We start from the raw sequence: 17,854 nt of genomic DNA on the forward strand, positions 1-17,854 counted from the left end.
AATCTCCACATTAGTGTGTTTGAGGTATTTCAACCAACTAACGAAAAACAACTCTTTGTTTGTTTTTCAATTTAGAGCAAAGCTTCACGAAGACTGTCTGCGCTAGCCGTCTCTAATTTAGCTGTGTAAGGCTAGAGGGAAGGCAGCTAGTCATCACACCCACCGCCATCTCTTGGGCTACTCTTTTACCAACGAAAAGTAGGACTGATCGCCACATTATAACGCCACCACGGCTGTAAGGGCGAGCATGTTTGGTGTGACGGGGACGTAAACCCACGACCCTCGGATAACGAGTCTAGTGCCTTAACCACCTTGCCATGCCGGGCCAACATATTATAATTGAAACTGCACATATATTAATAATTTACTTAAACTAATTAATTATTAATCTATGTAATAATAACTGATGTTATATTAATTGTTTTCCAGGACAACCACTGCCTAAGGATCAAACTTCTTGGAGATTGCTATTATTGTGTCAGTGGACTTCCTGAGTCCAGGTCAGATCATGCTCAATGTTGTGTGGAGATGGGACTAGACATGATCGACGCTATAGCGTATGTAATGCCATCTGGCGTTTTAATGTTTTAGCTCTTGTTGTACTCGTTTATGAGATTCAATGGTGGAACCAATTTAATTGTCATGTAGTAAATTGGTAAATATTCCAAAACTCACATTGTACAATAATATAAAGTAAGATAATGTATAATAAATTGTGGTTGATCTTTGTTAATATGCAAAATATTCCATAATAAAAAAATGTTTTCTCAAAATTGAGAGGAAAAAACAATACCCAACCAAAGACAATTGTATTTTTCACACACAAGAAAAATCATCTTTTAATGATCATGATTTCGAAGCAGAGGCATCATCAGGCTATTTGCATTTGTAAAAATGCTTACTTTTTCCAAGATAATTTATCTCAAAGGGACGGTGTGCCACTTTTACAAACATTCTGTTATTAAGGCATTTAAAATCGGCAAAAAAAAAGGTAATATGGATTTTGATCTTGAAAACCATAATCTCAAGAGTTTTTTTTCAATCAGAAGGCATGTCTTTCTTCGGTGATTAAGGTGCTCTACTCGCAATCTACAGATCACTGTTTCTATTTTTATCAACGAACATGTTGACTTTTTCAGTCGAGGGGGTAGGGTGTTATAATTTAATAGTCAGTCAGACTATTTGACTAGTGTAGCCCTAGATTTGATGGTGGGTGGCGTTGAAAGCTACCTTTCCAACAGTCTATGGCTTCTAAATTAGAGACGTCTAGCGCAATAAAAGCCTTCCTGTGACTTTGTTCGAAATTCAAAGAATAGAGACAATAAAGGAAGTACACAGATTGAAGTATTTGGATTGAAAGATTCTAAACCAATTGGATTTCAGTTCTCCTTTTTTTTAGGAGTATTATGTTTTTCATTCATCTCATAGCAAAATTACTTAAAATAGCCTTTAAAAATACAATAAATAAGCCTGTTGGAAAATTCAGGTTTCTAATCCTGTTTAATGCTTACTTATTCGAAACTTCTTTCTTACACTCGTTCAAATTTCAAATGAAAAAAACATAAAACATTAAACACAGATAAAATTAACTGCATGTAATCATCATCCTCTATGAATATTATTTGTACTATGAGTATTACATGGTATTCTAACTAATAGGTATTTATATCCAAAATGTATAATTTTCATCTTTGTTTATCGTTTGTATAATTTTTATTATTTATTTTTCAAAGAATTTACTATCTGGTAGAATTTATTTTGAACGAACATCTGTTTCTTTAAACAAAACTTTATGTTTGTTTGTATGTGGATCTAGCATTGTCAGGTGGTTAAGACACTTGATTCGTAATCCGAGGGTCGCGGGTTTGAATCGCCGTCACGTCAAACATGCTCGCTATTTCAGCTGTGGGGGACATTATAATGTTACGGCCAATCCCATTATTCGTTGGTTAAAGAGTAGCCCAAAAGTTGGCGGTGGGTGGTGATAACTAGCTGCTTTCCCTCTAGTCTTACACTGCTAAATTAGGGACGGTTAGCGCAGATAGACCACGTGTAACTTTACGCCTAATTCAAATCAGTTGTTTGTGTCTTTTAGTGCAAAGCCACATTGGGCTATATGTTTGGAAGGACTCAAATCCTGGGTTTTAGTAGGTGTAAATTGGTAAATTTACCTCTGACCAACGAGGGACAGACTTTATATTAAAAAGACGTAATTCGTTTCGTCTTCTTTTATTGGTGTAAACGTAGGCTATTTTTAGTTACTACTTAAACAATCTCTTTCTTCATGTTCTTAAGTAGATCAGAGATAAGCGCTCAGGCTACAACGATAAAATGCTTTAGTTTGACTCTCCGCTGCTGACTAGCTTACATAATCCATTGCGTAGCTATGTGCTAAAAACAACATTAGTCTCATCGTCTAAATGCTGTTGTGAGTACTGTGTGTATACATTTTACATGTGGTTTTCGAGCTAGAATCAATATTTCATTCATATAGCTAAATCATCTACTTGTCTTTAAATTAGAACTTTAACCAATACGCCTGATGCTGTTATTTCGTTTTGGTTTCTCACATTTTTCGAAATGAAATAACAATTGGTAAAAAAAAATCTATTTGTTCACGTGTTGAAGCTTAGATGCGTGTATTTTTCAATAACCATAAATTTTAAACTCGGTAAACACTAAACAAAAAATTCCTTTTCTCCTTGTACAGATAGACTGACATTAAAACAAAATTAAATATAAATATAATTATTTCGTTTGGACGAACGACGGCCAGTGGTCACTGATTTGGAACAGTACAAACTGTTAACATTTGAAATATGTAGCCATAGGGATGCATTAAATAAAATTACATTACTCACTGGTTGTTTCCTTTGCTTAAAGTTATATTTTTGTCATATATATGTCTTTTCTCTCTTAGTGGCAGAGCCATAAAATTTATACCTCAAACATTTAACAAACATTTCCCCAAATATGAATGTGAACCTATAAGGAATACCACTTTGCTTGAATTGTGTGATTAATAACATTTAACTCTGACAGGTGAAACTAGAATATTACACTTTGAATTAATTTATTACCATCTCTTAAAAACAGTATTTTCAGTGTACTATTATTAAATAAAGATATTGCCCGAGAGGATGCTTTGGAGTAATAATCCAACTAAGTGCTTTGAGATACGAAAGAGACAGCTTTAACTGAATATTTTGGCTTGCTTATGCGGCCCTTGCAGCAGTGATTTATGTGTAGATTCTTAAATAAATGAAAAATAAAATAAAATGGATGGTTAAAGAAAGCAGCTCAAAAACGTGGTCTTCTCTTTTTTTGTTTGTGTTAATAGGATTGCTTTTTCGTTTGTTGCCGTCAAATGATAAATAAGTTCCTGTACAAAATGCTCGCCAGCGGATACGTTTTTCTAAACTACTAGAGAAATAAATTTAAAGAGAGTACGCACTTAGCGCCTAGAGATAGCGAAAATGCACAAGGGAAAATAGTTCTTTCTCATGAGTTGAAATTATCCAGAAGAATGAAGGGTGGCCAATTTAAATTAATGAATTGTTTCAAGCGGCGTTGAATTAATATATCTATCGTCATTTCATTATTAAGCCAAATGACAACCAGCAATGATAACACCTTTTTATTTGTTGAGCGTATTGGTAATTAACAGCGTTATCGCCATTTCTTTGTTAAACCTAATAACAGGTAACAATGATATCGCCTTTTGTTTGTTAAACCTGTTGGTAGTTAACAGCGTTATCGCCCTTTCTTTTTTAACACTCCTACGAAAAGTGGGGCCTAATAGGCCCATTTCATCAAATGAAATGGCAATTTCATTTAAATACAAATTTATTAGCCTAATATTAATAACCTTTCAAGTTGCTCTGGGGCCTATTAGGCCCCACTTTTCGTAGGAGTGTTAAGCCTAATCACAACTAACAACGATATCGCCATTTGTTTGTTAAGCCTGTTGGTAGCTAACATAGTTATAGCCCTATCTTTATTAAGCCTAATGACATTGAGCAACAATATTACCATTACAAAAGTTTTATTTTCTCATTATAACAGCTCAGTGGTAGAGACTACGGACGTTCAACTGAACATGCGCGTTGGAATCCATACTGGTCGAGTACTCTGTGGTGTCTTAGGCTTAAGAAAATGGCAGTACGATGTATGGAGCAATGATGTTACATTAGCTAATAACATGGAAGCTGGGGGGAGAACCTGGGTAGGCTATTGGCTTAATCCAGTTTTGTTCTTCATTACCCTAAAGACTGTAATATTTGTGTTTGTTCAAACGTAACTCGAGAAGTGATCAACTTATATTCACATTAAGTAGTTCCAGATTTTCATTTGATCTAAATTTGTTTGTGCCTTTTTTTTATCCTATTTTGATAACAGTTAAGTTTGATACTTCTTGATAAGAGATACTTTGAGTATGGTTTCAAAAAAAAACGGGCAACTTTTTAAAAAAATGATTAGGAAAAAGATAGGAATAAACAATAAAAGGAAAACAGCTCACAACTGCTTTTGAGATTTTTTCTTTGTTAGCAGTCCGTAAGTCCCACAATCAAAGTTACTCGTCAAATAGATATTTGTAAAATAATTCTTCATCATATAAAAAGCCTATACTTTCAGGTAAATGTTCAGTAATAATCTATTATAAACATCTAAATTAAGAAAATATTAAGTTAAAACAATGAACTTATTACAAAACGTATGGTAACTTTCGGATATTTATTGCAATGACTTCTGTAAGAATCAAATAATATCTTAAATTTAAAAAATAAAAGAAACAAAATACATACTCAATTTGAAATTTCAATAACTGATGGGTGTATAGACAAGTAAAGTGTCTGTGTGGTGACAAAAGTATATAAAAATAAAATCACAACCAGATATTTGTTTGTTTGGAAAAAATCACAAAGTTACACAATGGGCCATCTGTGCTCTGCTGACCAAAGGTATCGAAACCCGGTTTTTAGCGGTGTGAATCCACAAGCATATCGTTGTGCCACTGGGGGGGGGCAAACCACACATTAGTGGCCCGGCATGGCCAGATGGTGAAGGTGCTTGACTCGAAATCTAAAGGTCGCAGGTTCGAATCCCAGTCCATCAAACACACTCGCACTTTCAGCTGTTGGGCGTTATAATGTTACCTGTGAATCCCGTTATTCGTTGGTGAAAGAATAGCCCAAGAGTTGGCGGTGGGTAGAAATGACCAGCTTTCTTCCCTCTAGTCTCACAATACTAAATTAGGGACGGCTAGCACAGGTAGTCCTTGTGTAGCTTTGCGCGAAATTCACACCAGTCAAACACATTCTTGGTTAAAACACTCAGTTTGAACAATAACTAATAAACGTCCGCTTTAAAAAAAGTTTAAATTTATCCTTGAAATACGACGAATTTATTATAACACAAGAGACTCGATATCGAAATAATAGGCCCGGCATGGCCAAGTGGTTAAGGCACTCGACTTGTAATCTGAGGATCTCGGGTTCGAATCCTCGTCACACCAAACATGCTCGCCCTTTCAGCCGAGGGGGCATTATAATATAACAGTCAATCCCACTAGTCGTTGGTAAAAGAGTAGCCCAAGAGTTGGCGGTGGGTGGTGATGACTAGCTGCCTTCCCTCTAGTCTTACACTGCTAGATTATGGACGACTAACGCAGATAGCCCTCGAGTAGCTTTGCGCGAAATTCAAAACAAACAAACAAATCGAAATAATATATCTCTCAACTTCTGAATAATACAGAAAGTTTCAAACATAACGTTCGCTGTTCAGGTGTCTAATTTCAGAAGAAAAAAAAGTAAACAATGGTGTAAAACTGTGAGTTTCGTCATATCTGAATAATGTCCAAATGGTTAATCATATTTCGAAAAGGAACACGTATTGCATAGGACTTTTAGTTTGAAACAAAAAGGACGAATTAGAATACAAAATTTTAGTTCGTGTGATTTTTGAATCTGTGACGTCACGGTTTTAAAAGTATTTGAATCTTTTCCATCATGTTTCAAATGAAAGAGGTGAAAGTAAATTTTACAGAACTTAAATCATGTTTATCAATAATATCAGCATGCTATACTGGTTTATCTTGTATTTTTTCGTCTACAGACGGGTTCACATCACCCAAGCAACACTAGATTTTCTACGAAATGAATACGAAGTAGTGCCAGGCAATGGAGGCAGCCGAAACTCCTACTTAAGGGAACAAAATATCCAAACATACTTCATTATCCCGCCTTCTTCACGAAGAAAGGCAAGCTGTGGTTAATATGCCACTTGTTTCTCATTTTCTGCAGTAGAGACGTCGTTGCGCCCAGGTTCTACTTGACAGTACCCCCGAATCCCCCTGTTGGTGTCTCGAAAAATTAAAATAGAAAACCATTTTCATCGATTTCACATTGAAATGCCGACAATTCCAGCGTCTATGGGTTCGAGAGTGGAATCTTTTAAATGCGTAGCGACGTCTGTGCTATGGAGGGATTAACTTTAGGAAATTTAATGAAACCATTTATTAGATTCTCAGCACAGATCAAGATAATGTAGGTGTTTTTTTGTTCTAAACGAAGAAAAGAAATGTGCATCTGCAAGTAATCTGAAGTTAACTTAGATCTACAGGACCACTGTTAGTAAACAGAAATACTAAATAAAGCGGTAATTGTAGAGAAATTTGATTTACAATTATTTTATTCATTCTTTCCTTATCTTCTTGGTCTCTTCATGTTTCCCCCAGATAGATACAAGCTGACTCTGTAAAGAACTACTAACTTAGCCTGTCTTGTTTTGTTATTTTCAGATGTTTCTAATGAAAACGTTACATGTACGCCACCTGAGGGGACCAGGTGGCAAAAGGAAGCTGTCCTTTAAGAATGTATCTAATGTGGTGCTTCAACTGATACACTCTATCAAGTTTAACGTGGATGTTCCTTTCTCAAATATAACTGCTGCACAGTCACAGGCTGAAAAACCTGTAGTGAAAAAGGTATCTCATTGTTCTATATCTTTTCACAAGATAGATGAAATAACACAATTAACAAATATATTTATACGTGTGACAAACTGTTACTGAGGTACATATAATAAGTTTCTTAAAGGTGTGACAAACTGTTACTAAGGTACGGATGATAAATTTCTTAAAGGTGTGACAAACTGTTACTAAGGTACATATAATAAGTTTCTTAAAGGTGTGACAAACTGTTACTGAGGTACGGATATTAAATTTCTTAAAGGCGTGACAAACTGTTACTGAAGTACGTGTAATAAGTTTCTTAAAGGTGTGACAAACTGTTACTAAAGTACGTATGATAAATTTCTTAAAGGTGTGACAAACTGTTACTAAGGTACATATAATAAGTTTCTTAAAGGTGTGACAAACTGTTACTAAGGTACATATAATAAGTTTCTTAAAGGTGTGACAAACTGTTACTAAGGTACGTATGATAAATTTCTTAAAGGTGTGACAAACTGTTACTAAGGTGCGTATGATAAATTTCTTAAAGGTGTGACAAACTGTTACTAAGGTACATATAATAAGTTTCTTAAAGGTGTGACAAACTGTTACTAAGGTACGTATGATAAATTTCTTAAAGGTGTGACAAACTGTTACTGAGGTACGGATGATAAATTTCTTAAAGGTGTGATAAACTGTTACTAAGGTACATATAATAAGTTTCTTAAAGGTGTGACAAACTGTTACTGAGGTACGGATATTAAATTTCTTAAAGGCGAGACAAACTGTTACTGAAGTACGTGTAATAAGTTTCTTAAAGGTGTGACAAACTGTTACTAAGGTACGTATAATAAATTTCTTAAAGGTGTGACAAACTGTTACTGAAGTACGTGTAATAAGTTTCTTAAAGGTGTGACAAACTGTTACTAAGGTACAGATAATAAGTTTCTTAAAGGTGTGACAAACTGTTACTAAGGTACGTATGATAAATTTCTTAAAGGTGTGACAAACTGTTACTGAAGTACATATGATAAATTTCTTAAAGGTGTGACAAACTGTTACTGAAGTACGTGTAATAAGTTTCTTAAAGGTGTGACAAACTGTTACTAAGGTACATATAATAAGTTTCTTAAAGGTGTGACAAACTGTTACTAAGGTACGTATGATAAATTTCTTAAAGGTGTGACAAACTGTTACTGAAGTACATATGATAAATTTCTTAAAGGCGTGACAAACTGTTACTGAAGTACGTGTAATAAGTTTCTTAAAGGTGTGACAAACTGTTACTAAGGTACATATAATAAGTTTCTTAAAGGTGTGACAAACTGTTACTAAGGTACGTATGATAAATTTCTTAAAGGTGTGACAAACTGTTACTGAAGTACGTGTAATAAGTTTCTTAAAGGTGTGACAAACTGTTACTAAGGTACGTATGATAAAGTTCTTAAAGGTGTGACAAACTGTTACTGAAGTACGTGTAATAAGTTTCTTAAAGGAGTGACAAACTGTTACTAAGGTACGTATGATAAAGTTCTTAAAGGTGTGACAAACTGTTACTGAGGTACGGATATTAAATTTCTTAAAGGCGTGACAAACTGTTACTGAAGTACGTGTAATAAGTTTCTTAAAGGTGTGACAAACTGTTACTAAAGTACGTATGATAAATTTCTTAAAGGTGTGACAAACTGTTACTAAGGTACATATAATAAGTTTCTTAAAGGTGTGACAAACTGTTACTAAGGTACATATAATAAGTTTCTTAAAGGTGTGACAAACTGTTACTAAGGTACGTATGATAAATTTCTTAAAGGTGTGACAAACTGTTACTAAGGTGCGTATGATAAATTTCTTAAAGGTGTGACAAACTGTTACTAAGGTACATATAATAAGTTTCTTAAAGGTGTGACAAACTGTTACTAAGGTACGTATGATAAATTTCTTAAAGGTGTGACAAACTGTTACTGAGGTACGGATGATAAATTTCTTAAAGGTGTGATAAACTGTTACTAAGGTACATATAATAAGTTTCTTAAAGGTGTGACAAACTGTTACTGAGGTACGGATATTAAATTTCTTAAAGGCGAGACAAACTGTTACTGAAGTACGTGTAATAAGTTTCTTAAAGGTGTGACAAACTGTTACTAAGGTACGTATAATAAATTTCTTAAAGGTGTGACAAACTGTTACTGAAGTACGTGTAATAAGTTTCTTAAAGGTGTGACAAACTGTTACTAAGGTACAGATAATAAGTTTCTTAAAGGTGTGACAAACTGTTACTAAGGTACGTATGATAAATTTCTTAAAGGTGTGACAAACTGTTACTGAAGTACATATGATAAATTTCTTAAAGGTGTGACAAACTGTTACTGAAGTACGTGTAATAAGTTTCTTAAAGGTGTGACAAACTGTTACTAAGGTACATATAATAAGTTTCTTAAAGGTGTGACAAACTGTTACTAAGGTACGTATGATAAATTTCTTAAAGGTGTGACAAACTGTTACTGAAGTACATATGATAAATTTCTTAAAGGCGTGACAAACTGTTACTGAAGTACGTGTAATAAGTTTCTTAAAGGTGTGACAAACTGTTACTAAGGTACATATAATAAGTTTCTTAAAGGTGTGACAAACTGTTACTAAGGTACGTATGATAAATTTCTTAAAGGTGTGACAAACTGTTACTGAAGTACGTGTAATAAGTTTCTTAAAGGTGTGACAAACTGTTACTAAGGTACGTATGATAAAGTTCTTAAAGGTGTGACAAACTGTTACTGAAGTACGTGTAATAAGTTTCTTAAAGGAGTGACAAACTGTTACTAAGGTACGTATGATAAAGTTCTTAAAGGTGTGACAAACTGTTACTGAAGTACATATAATAAATTTCTTAAAGGTGTGACAAACAGTTACTAAGGTACGTATGATAAATTTCTTAAAGGCGTGACAAACTGTTACTGAAGTACGTGTAATAAGTTTCTTAAAGGTGTGATAAACTGTTACTAAGGTACATATAATAAGTTTCTTAAAGGTGTGACAAACTGTTACTAAGGTACGGATGATAAATTTCTTAAAGGTGTGACAAACTGTTACTAAGGTACATATAATAAGTTTCTTAAAGGTGTGACAAACTGTTACTGAGGTACGGATATTAAATTTCTTAAAGGCGTGACAAACTGTTACTGAAGTACGTGTAATAAGTTTCTTAAAGGTGTGACAAACTGTTACTAAAGTACGTATGATAAATTTCTTAAAGGTGTGACAAACTGTTACTAAGGTACATATAATAAGTTTCTTAAAGGTGTGACAAACTGTTACTAAGGTACATATAATAAGTTTCTTAAAGGTGTGACAAACTGTTACTAAGGTACGTATGATAAATTTCTTAAAGGTGTGACAAACTGTTACTAAGGTACATATAATAAGTTTCTTAAAGGTGTGACAAACTGTTACTGAGGTACATATAATAAGTTTCTTAAAGGTGTGACAAACTGTTACTAAGGTACATATAATAAGTTTCTTAAAGGTGTGACAAACTGTTACTAAGGTACATATAATAAGTTTCTTAAAGGTGTGACAAACTGTTACTAAGGTACGTATGATAAGTTTCTTAAAGGTGTGACAAACTGTTACTAAGGTACATATAATAAGTTTCTTAAAGGTGTGACAAACTGTTACTAAGGTACGTATGATAAATTTCTTAAAGGTGTGACAAACTGTTACTGAGGTACGGATATTAAATTTCTTAAAGGCGTGACAAACTGTTACTGAAGTACGTGTAATAAGTTTCTTAAAGGTGTGACAAACTGTTACTAAGGTACGTATGATAAATTTCTTAAAGGTGTGACAAACTGTTACTAAGGTACGTATGATAAATTTCTTAAAGGTGTGACAAACTGTTACTAAGGTACATATAATAAGTTTCTTAAAGGCGTGACAAACTGTTACTCAAGTACGTGTAATAAGTTTCTTAAAGGTGTGACAAACTGTTACTAAGGAACATATAATAAGTTTCTTAAAGGTGTGACAAACTGTTACTGAGGTACGGATATTAAATTTCTTAAAGGCGTGACAAACTGTTTCTGAAGTACGTGTAATAAGTTTCTTAAAGGTGTGACAAACTGTTACTAAGGTACGTATGATAAATTTCTTAAAGGTGTGACAAACTGTTACTAAGGTACGTATAATAAATTTCTTAAAGGTGTGACAAACTGTTACTAAGGTACATATAATAAGTTTCTTAAAGGTGTGACAAACTGTTACTAAGGTACGTATGATAAATTTCTTAAAGGTGTGACAAACTGTTACTAAGGTACATATAATAAGTTTCTTAAAGGTGTGACAAACTGTTACTAAGGTATTATAATAAATTTCTTAAAGGTGTGACAAACTGTTACTAAGGTACATATAATAAGTTTCTTAAAGGTGTGACAAACTGTTACTAAGGTACGTATGATAAATTTCTTAAAGGTGTGACAAACTGTTACTGAAGTACGTGTAATAAGTTTCTTTAAGGTGTGACAAACTGTTACTAAGGTACGTATGATAAAGTTCTTAAAGGTGTGACAAACTGTTACTGAAGTACGTGTAATAAGTTTCTTAAAGGTGTGACAAACTGTTACTAAGGTACGTATGATAAAGTTCTTAAAGGTGTGACAAACTGTTACTGAAGTACATATAATAAATTTCTTAAAGGTGTGACAAACTGTTACTAAGGTACGTATGATAAATTTCTTAAAGGCGTGACAAACTGTTACTAAGGTACATATAATAAGTTTCTTAAAGGTGTGACAAACTGTTACTAAGGTACATATAATAAGTTTCTTAAAGGTGTGACAAACTGTTACTAAGGTACATATGATAAATTTCTTAAAGGTGTGACAAACTGTTACTAAGGTACATATAATAAGTTTCTTAAAGGTGTGACAAACTGTTACTAAGGTACATATAATAAGTTTCTTAAAGGTGTGACAAACTGTTACTAAGGTACATATAATAAGTTTCTTAAAGGTGTGACAAACTGTTACTAAGGTACGTATGATAAATTTCTTAAAGGTGTGACAAACTGTTACTAAGGTACGTATGATAAATTTCTTAAAGGTGTGACAAACTGTTACTAAGGTGCGTATGATAAATTTCTTAAAGGTGTGACAAACTGTTACTAAGGTACGTATGATAAATTTCTTAAAGGTGTGACAAACTGTTACTAAGGTACGTATGATAAATTTCTTAAAGGTGTGACAAACTGTTACTGAGGTACGGATGATAAATTTCTTAAAGGTGTGACAAACTGTTACTAAGGTACATATAATAAGTTTCTTAAAGGTGTGACAAACTGTTACTGAGGTACGGATAATAAATTTCTTAAAGGCGTGACAAACTGTTACTGAAGTACGTGTAATAAGTTTCTTAAAGGTGTGACAAACTGTTACTAAGGTACGTATAATAAATTTCTTAAAGGTGTGACAAACTGTTACTGAAGTACGTGTAATAAGTTTCTTAAAGGTGTGACAAACTGTTACTAAGGTACAGATAATAAGTTTCTTAAAGGTGTGACAAACTGTTACTAAGGTACGTATGATAAATTTCTTAAAGGTGTGACAAACTGTTACTGAAGTACATAGGATAAGTTTCTTAAAGGTGTGACAAACTGTTACTGAAGTACGTGTAATAAGTTTCTTAAAGGTGTGACAAACTGTTACTAAGGTACATATAATAAGTTTCTTAAAGGTGTGACAAACTGTTACTAAGGTACATATAATAAATTTCTTAAAGGTGTGACAAACTGTTACTAAGGTACATATAATAAGTTTCTTAAAGGTGTGACAAACTGTTACTGAAGTACATGTAATAAGTTTCTTAAAGGTGTGACAAACTGTTACTAAGGTACATATAATAAGTTTCTTAAAGGTGTGACAAACTGTTACTAAGGTACGTATGATAAATTTCTTAAAGGTGTGACAAACTGTTACTGAAGTACATGTAATAAGTTTCTTAAAGGTGTGACAAACTGTTACTAAGGTACGTATGATAAATTTCTTAAAGGTGTGACAAACTGTTACTAAGGTACGTATGATAAATTTCTTAAAGGTGTGACAAACTGTTACTAAGGTACGTATGATAAAGTTCTTAAAGGTGTGACAAACTGTTACTGAAGGTACATATAATAAATTTCTTAAAGGCGTGACAAACAGTTACTAAGGTACGTATGATAAATTTCTTAAAGGCGTGACAAACTGTTACTGAAGTACATGTAATAAGTTTCTTAAAGGTGTGACAAACTGTTACTAAGGTACATATAATAAGTTTCTTAAAGGTGTGACAAACTGTTACTAAGGTACGGATGATAAATTTCTTAAAGGTGTGACAAACTGTTACTAAGGTACATATAATAAGTTTCTTAAAGGTGTGACAAACTGTTACTAAGGTACGGATATAAATTTCTTAAAGGTGTGACAAACTGTTACTAAGGTACGTATAATAAATTTCTTAAAGGTGTGACAAACTGTTACTAAGGTACGTATGATAAATTTCTTAAAGGTGTGACAAACTGTTACTAAGGTACATATAATAAATTTCTTAAAGGTGTGACAAACTGTTACTGAAGTACATATAATAAGTTTCTTAAAGGTGTGACAAACTGTTACTAAGGTACATATAATAAGTTTCTTAAAGGTGTGACAAACTGTTACTAAGGTACGTATGATAAATTTCTTAAAGGTGTGACAAACTGTTACTGAAGTACATATGATAAATTTCTTAAAGGTGTGACAAACTGTTACTGAAGTACGTGTAATAAGTTTCTTAAAGGTGTGACAAACTGTTACTAAGGTACATATAATAAGTTTCTTAAAGGTGTGACAAACTGTTACTAAGGTACGTATGATAAATTTCTTAAAGGTGTGACAAACTGTTACTAAGGTACATATGATATATTTCTTAAAGGTGTGACAAACTGTTACTAAGGTACGTATAATAAGTTTCTTAAAGGTGTGACAAACTGTTACTAAGGTACATATGATAAATTTCTTAAAGGTGTGACAAACTGTTACTAAGGTACGTATGATAAATTTCTTAAAGGTGTGACAAACTGTTACTAAGGTACGTGTAATAAATTTCTTAAAGGCGTGACAAACTGTTACTAAGGTACGTATGATAAATTTCTTAAAGGTGTGACAAACTGTTACTAAGGTACGTATAATAAGTTTCTTAAAGGTGTGACAAACTGTTACTAAGGTACGTATGATAAATTTCTTAAAGGTGTGACAAACTGTTACTAAGGTACATATAATAAATTTCTTAAAGGTGTGACAAACTGTTACTAAGGTACATATAATAAGTTTCTTAAAGGCGTGACAAACTGTTACTGAAATACGTATGATAAATTTCTTAAAGGTGTGACAAACTGTTACTAAGGTACGTATGATAAATTTCTTAAAGGTGTGACAAACTGTTACTAAGGTACGTATGATAAATTTCTTAAAGGTGTGACAAACTGTTACTAAGGTACGTATGATAAATTTCTTAAAAGTGTGACAAACTGTTACTGAAGTACGTATGATAAATTTCTGTAAAATGTAACAAGCTGTTATTAAAGCATATTTAATAATTTTCTGGAAAACGTAACAAGCTGTGACTGAGGTATCTATAATACAATCTAAGTTTCCAGTGGATACGTATTTTGTACAAGAGGTACAAGATAATATATAGTGTAGACAACGTTATTCTAATTTTTCTTTTTGAAAATCCTATTCTAGCACGTGTGAACAATGGTCTGTGGCCTTAAATGACCTTAAAATACTGAAGAAATCAAAGAATCAGTATCTCGTTACTCAAATATATTTCACCGTCGCGTGTTCTTGAAATTACACAATTAAAATAGACGTGTAAATGATTTAGAAGTTTTATATCTATGTCAGATGTTAGAATTTTCCTTTGAACACGTGTGCAAAAGTCTAATTTATATATTTTATAGTCTAAAAGGATTACTAATATTTTTTACACTTAAGCAGAAAAAGAAGATCTGAAAACCAGATAATTATTTTTATATTTACAGCATTAACTACTGTTTACTGTTATTTTAATTTCAGCCGAAGATGACGGATATGTTCCGAAAACCATTCAAAAGGAGGTGGGTACTCCCTTCTTGTTCTACGAAAGTCGCTACAGGGACCTTACTACAATTTCAATTCGATGAAATTGCATTGTCAAAATTACAAGTTACTGTTTTAATTGCACAATTTTTGATAATTTTGTTGCAGAGAAATCTTAGATTAAAACAAGAGAGAATCCTCAAAAACCGCGGCATTTGCAATTATTTTAAGCAGGATTAGAATAATTTAATCTATAAAAAAAAACCTTTTTATTAACTATATTTTTGTGCGCTGCTAATACTTAGCGTGAGGTACGCGTATACCCGATTTTATCACTCATCAAGACCTAGCCTCAAATTCAATTTTTTTTTTAGTCAGGATTAGAGTAAATTATTCCATAAGACTTCGGGTATGGTCAAATATATCAACAGAAACGCTATGACACCCTGAGTCCAAAACTGTAATTAGATCTCAAATTGGTCAAGAGAAGGAAACGGTACAAACTAAAAGTTTGTACTTGATAGAAAGAAAATGAAAGCCGTTGTATGAGGCACCATATTTTGGCAAAATATATATGTATTAAAAATTACACGAATATATCAACATGCTATGTATGTCAAAGAACTGTAAAGTGAAAATATTGAAAATTGATTTCACCTCAAGAAAGCGACACGATTGCCAGCTCTCCAGGTTTTTCTTGTGATCTGTCGTGACTGTTCGATATCTACTAATCAGGACAGGTGTGTCCTATGAATAGCATTGCTCGGACTATGAATTTGTGGATTCATGTTTTGTGTCTCATTGTTGCAAAAATTCACTTTGTACTTGGGAATGTATTTCCTCTATTCTGTTGAATGTATTTGCTCTATTCTGTTAAACAAAAATAGGGCAAGAATTGACATTGGGTGCTAATGATTATTTATCAAGAGTATCAGCTTAAAATTAGAAACGGTTATGATAAAACTTCTAAAACAAGAAACCTACAAATTATATATATATATCTTTTCGCACCAGTTAACATTGGAAGTAACTATAGAAATAAGGAATGAAATGTATATAAAAAAATTAAATGTTATGGATTTCTCCCTTTATTTTCTTTTGAATTCAAATGCAGCAAACCACACGCACGTGTTGATAGTTTACACTGTGATTCGTTGTCATCAAACCAATTACACAGTGCTAATCTAGCGTAATACCGATAAGACAAAACCACATACAAAAACAGGCAGTCTTTCTTTTCTCGGCAGTAGTGTTAAAATAGCATTCACTAATGTCAGGACCGAAATGACATGTGTGGATAAATAAAAGTTAAGTACAGGCCAGGGGTGGGCAACTCTATGACCACTGGCCACATGTGGCCGGTGGACAGCACAATTACGGCCAGCTCGAGTTTAGGATTCAACTTTTTCCATCATTTATTTTTTATCGCAAATTTGGTAACCAGCAACTGCATTGCCTTACGCCATCGATAATGTCGCGCGCTTCATCACTGCCACAGACTCCGCCCATTTTGTAACGTCGGTCTGGTTTAGATGTTTGTTATCGAGTGTGCGTTGTTTTGTATGCGCTTGCAAACACATTTTTATTGTGCAACTTTCAAGTGTTTAAACATATTTTGTTTTTAGTCCCATAATGTGAATAAGTAAATAATTAGAAAACAAAAAGATCCAGATGATAGTGAACACTCAGAAAATAAAGACAAGTTAATTAATTTTGTCATTACTGCCGTTAAGAGAATGGCGCGTGACTGGAAAAACGTGAAACAAGAATTTAACGAAAGTTGGAAGTTGAAAGTTGCAGTGATTGAAGCAAATAATAAGCCAGTGTGTCTTTTGTGTAACTAAGTTTTTAGGAGTAATAAAGTATACAACCTTAAGCAATACTTTAACAATTTTCACAACGAATTTGATGTAAAATGTCCATCTGATAGAAAAAAACCGAATGAATGAAATTAGCCGTCTGAAAGCACAACTTCATGAACAGAAGGATGCCTAAAAATATTTTTATCATCGATAGAACTAGTTACGTCAGCTAGCTATAAAGTAGCTTTGATTCTAGCTAAAAAAAATCATTTTCTGATGCTGAACTGGCAAAAGAAATATTGATTGTGGTCATTGAAACTCTGTTGGAGAATTATGATTCAAAAATAAAAGATGATATTCTTCAAAAGGTAAACAATTTGCAAGTAAGTCGAATGACAATTGTCCACAGAATGCTAGAGTTAGCGAAAGACATAGAAAATCAGTTGCTTAAACAACTAAAAGATTGTTTGTATTTTTCTTCAGCACTGGATGAGTCAACAGATGTTAGTGACACTACACAGTTGATATTTTGGGTTCGATATGTAACTTCAGATCTTCAAGTGAGGGAAGAACTTCTTGCCCTTTGTAGATTACGAAATCAAACATGTGGATATAACATCTTTGAATATTTCTTGAAATGTCAAAAAAATTCAATCTGGATTTTAAAAAACTGGTTTCTGTCACAATAGACAGTGCTCCAGCTATGACTGGAGAGAAATTAGGATTTGTTTCTCTTTTAAAGTAGCATTTAATTGAAAATAATGTTAAGTCCACGCTGCCATCTTTCCATTGCATTTTGCATCAGGGAAATTTATGTGCTCAAATGTCTAAAAATGATTAATTGAAACATTTGATGGACATTGTTGTAAAAATTGTGAATTATATTAAAAATGGAAGCTCTCTCATCCATCGACAGTTTGTTGAGTCTTTGAAGAAAAGCAGTAACTGTACCATTGATGATCTAACTGATTTTGCAAATGTAAGATGGTTAAGTAGAAGAAAAGTCTTGGAAT

The 17,854-nt window shown here is 33.1% G+C and overlaps 1 pseudogene across 1 annotated transcript in view; it reads left to right on the forward strand.

Moving 5' to 3' along the window:
• The window catches only part of LOC143234276 (adenylate cyclase 1-like), a 100,933-nt pseudogene that overhangs the window by 55,282 nt on the left and 27,797 nt on the right, over positions 1 to 17,854 (forward strand). The window contains exons 4-8 of the transcript XR_013018574.1: positions 430 to 557; positions 4,066 to 4,225; positions 6,115 to 6,259; positions 6,800 to 6,985; positions 15,037 to 15,077. The product of XR_013018574.1 is annotated as an adenylate cyclase 1-like (transcript). The remainder of the gene's footprint in view (positions 1 to 429; positions 558 to 4,065; positions 4,226 to 6,114; positions 6,260 to 6,799; positions 6,986 to 15,036; positions 15,078 to 17,854) is intronic.

The sequence above is a fragment of the Tachypleus tridentatus genome, chromosome 12, assembly GCF_004210375.1.
Source record: "Tachypleus tridentatus isolate NWPU-2018 chromosome 12, ASM421037v1, whole genome shotgun sequence".
NCBI classification, from domain to species: domain Eukaryota; kingdom Metazoa; phylum Arthropoda; class Merostomata; order Xiphosura; family Limulidae; genus Tachypleus; species Tachypleus tridentatus.